This window comes from Harmonia axyridis, chromosome 4, assembly GCF_914767665.1.
Source record: "Harmonia axyridis chromosome 4, icHarAxyr1.1, whole genome shotgun sequence".
In the NCBI taxonomy this organism is placed as follows: Eukaryota; Metazoa; Arthropoda; class Insecta; order Coleoptera; family Coccinellidae; genus Harmonia; species Harmonia axyridis.
Genome location: NC_059504.1, coordinates 24,731,202 through 24,735,213, shown reverse-complemented (window position 1 = coordinate 24,735,213; position 4,012 = coordinate 24,731,202).

The following is a 4,012-nucleotide window of genomic DNA, read 5'->3' as shown; positions in this document are numbered from 1 at the left end:
TTATTATTATGGAACAAATTTGGCTTATTGTGTTTCATTCAGAACTTAGCCATTTCAGGGTTAAAAGCAGACATACTTAATGCTTATATCGTTATATAGTTGAGTATGATTTCACGATGACCCCTTTATGTTTCATTATCAATAATTGACTAAAGATAGGCTACTCTACAAAACCAATAAAAGAAATGGTGATAACTTTTCAAGTCAAGATATAGGTTGGAACCAGATAATTATTTACGTATTCACTTGATGCAGGTGCTATTTCGAAAAAGTAAGGAAAGATGTAAATACAAAAATGAAAAAAAATTTAATTTCGAAATATGTATTTTATTATTCAACATAGTTGCATTCGAGGGCGATACAGCGATCTTCAAACTTTTCGATTCAATTTTTCAGTACGATTTGTATTTTGAGTCGCAATAGGCCTCAGTTTCGGCGATTACTTCTTCATTGGCGCTAAATTTCTTTCCAGTGAGCATTCTTTCGGGGTCTGAGAACAAGAAAAGTCGCCTGAGGCCAGATCTGGCGAATACGGTGGATTCAGAAGCAATTCGAAAACCAATTCATGCAATTTTGCCAATGTTTTTATTGATTTTTGACAAGGCGCATTATCTTGATGGAACAGCACCATTTTTCCTTCGAATAACGCTATAATAATAATAATCCCAGAATACTGATACCATAATCTTGCCAGCTGACTGTTGTGTTTTTCCTCACTTTGGATTCGGTTCATCGTGTGCAGTCCATTCAGCAGACTGTCGATTGAACTGCGGAGTGAAATGATGGAGCCATGTTTCATCCATTGACACAAATCGACGCAAAAATTCAGTTTTATTGCACTTAAACAGCTTCAAAGAGTGCTCAAAATCATTAACACGTTGTTGCTCTTGATCGATTGTGAGCTCGCGCGGCACCCATTTTGCACACAGCATTCTCATGTACAAATATTCTTGAATAATATGATGTTACACGTTCAGATGATATCTTGACAATGTCTGCTATCTTGATCAACTTCAATTTACGGTCATTCGAAATCAATTTATGAACTTTTTTTATTTTTTCGTCGGTGACAGCCTCTTTTGGGCGTCTACTGCGTTCGCCGACTTCGGTGCTCATTTCACCACGTTCAAATTTAGCATACCAATCAATGATGGTTGATTTATCCTGGTGCTGAACCCGGAAACTCTTCATCAAGCCAAGATTTTGCTTCAATTATATTTTTCCCTTCAGAAAGCAATATTTCATCAGCACACGAAATTCTTTTTTTTTTTTCATCTTTTTTCAAATAACAAAAGAAGCTACAATTACAACGCAATATCTCACAAACTAATGGTCATGCTGCTGTCAAATATTGACACGTATCGTTTGAAGGTTGGTACTAACTAAAAGTCATATGGATTTAATAATAGCACCGCCATCTGTGCATCAGACCGGGGACTTTTCAATTGGCCTAATAGTTTTTCGTATATGGAACCCAATGGGCACAGGTACGTAAATATTACGTTGTGAAATAGGTATTTAACCAACCGTTTATTAATAGTAAAAATGTCGCGGGAAATAACAGTTATTTGCTCGAAGTAGGTATATTATATATATATATATATATATATATATATATATATATATATATATATATATATATATATATATATATATATATATATATATATATATATATATATATATATATATATATATATATATATATATATATATATATATATATATATATATATATATATATATATATATATATATTTAACGTTGTTTTAGGATGTAAAACTACGGTTTTATTAATATATCAACAGGCTCGTTGATCGAACATTTAAAAAGATATATAATTATAAACAATTGTTCATTCATCAAGTATTTTACATAACATAAAGTAAACGTACTCGACTCAAGCTATTTTTTGTGGGGATCACTGATTGATCGTCAGTTTGGCAACCAGCGATCTCTACCAAATACACCTTCCATTTCTATAGCGAAGAACTTTGCCCGAAAGAAATAAACTCAAAGGTCAAAGCACGTGGTGTTCCTAAGCAATCAGTCACCCAATTCCTAACCTCGCTCAGCGCTGCCTGGCTTCAGTATTCTAACGTGAACTGACAATTTCAGCGTGTTATGGGCAACTTTGCTGAACTAGCAGCGAGTCACTATAATATCAGGCCGGCCGCTAGATTTTTGGCGTCCGCGTGCAATACCTATTATACCGCCCTAAGACTATTTACTCTGAGTTCCGTAAAAAAAGGAAAATTAATATTTTTTTACTATGATGGGAAAAAACACTACTTCACAAAAATAGAAAATTTATTTCAATTTATTGAGTTATTATTTATTTATAATTTTTCATTAAAAATTTACGTAAATTTTTCATTAAAAATTTACGTAAATATTACATGAAAAAATTTACGTTCTAACATGCACGTAATGTTTTGACATGTAAATCTGACTTACATGTCATGTAATATTTTACACCCAAAGGAACATAATTATAAATTTATATAAGAGTGTTTATTGGGGAAGGTAAAAAGATATTGTTTGTGAATCATTAGACTGGTTTTCTGCAAATTGCAATTTAAATGCAATGATTTCATTGAATAACCACAACCATCATTGTCTGATATACTATTTGAATAATCTTTTAGTTTCATGAATTCATCATTCGAATATTTGAATCCATAAAAATATTTGAATCGCTTAAAAAGCCAAATACGTCGATAAATGTTTTAAGCTCGTTGATTCTATCTTTCAAAGAAGTTATTGTCTGATGTAGCATTCTAAAATAAAACTAATCCATATTTTATTTTGGGGCCTACTGAAACTTCATCTCTGAGTTCATAGTGAAATTGTGTTAATTTTTTTCGTGAACGAATTCTATTCATTACTTATTGGTGGAAAATATGTTTCTACGTTGAGTTCCTGAGCTACTTTGAAAGCTTCTGCTTACAACATTTAAAAGTGTTCAGCCGTGCGATATTCTGTAAACTTGTCAATCAACTTATTTAACAAATCTATGATGATTTCAGTATTCATTGTGGGGCTCTGCATTATTCTGCTCAAAGCACATGTTGGTTTGGTGAATTTGTTTCCAAAGATTTAGTGTGGAAGTGTGAAAAACCCCATACTTTTTCACAAAAAGTATTTTAGGAAGGAAAAAATGTATTTTGAGTGTAGTTATTTTTTATGGATTCAAATTTTAATCCAATAGATGATTAAGGATAAGTAGAATGCAATAAACAATAAACTTGCTCAACTAAATCCTAATGAATAAATGATAAAATATATGAATTGAATTCAGGTTTCAGATCCTTCTGCTGAGTTTTGACTACATATAACGCACGAACATCTCTTTTTTTTTCCTTGATATGATTGAATTGAACAACCGGATAATGCGGATGAACAATCATTTCAAATTCGAATAAATGTTACAGATATTCACGATGCAAAGATGTTTAAGATCAGTAAATTTGATCAAAAAAATCATTAGTGAAACTCGTTAAAATAAAAAAAAAATTTATTCATTCTTCCAGTAATCCAGATTTCCCAGAGAGAGTAGATAATGCCGTTTTCCATTATTTGCCGCCCTTTTAGAGTGGTTACTGCAGTTTCAGGTTCCTAGCTTGGTTTCGATTTTAGAAAGAGCTTGAAAATTTGTTTTTATTCGAGATTATCGAGTAAAACAATTGGATGATGCGGATGAACCATTATTCGAATGTGGTATGAAATAATGAAACTTCCTATAATTCTCAAGATGGATCAGTTGAAAGTGAAGAAATGGATTTGTTTTCTTATATTTTGCATTCCATTTTGAGGAATCAACATTTTGATTAGAAAATTGAAGAGACAATAATCCAGAACCCCAAGTAACAATAAAATTCGGCAACGTAAAGCGAACGCCGACAAGCCTGATGAGTTCATGTGTTTTCTTTTAGCGTCAATAATAAGCCAATAACTTGTAAACAGCACTAAGAGGGGATCACACTACATCTGGATATTTATGAGTATAATG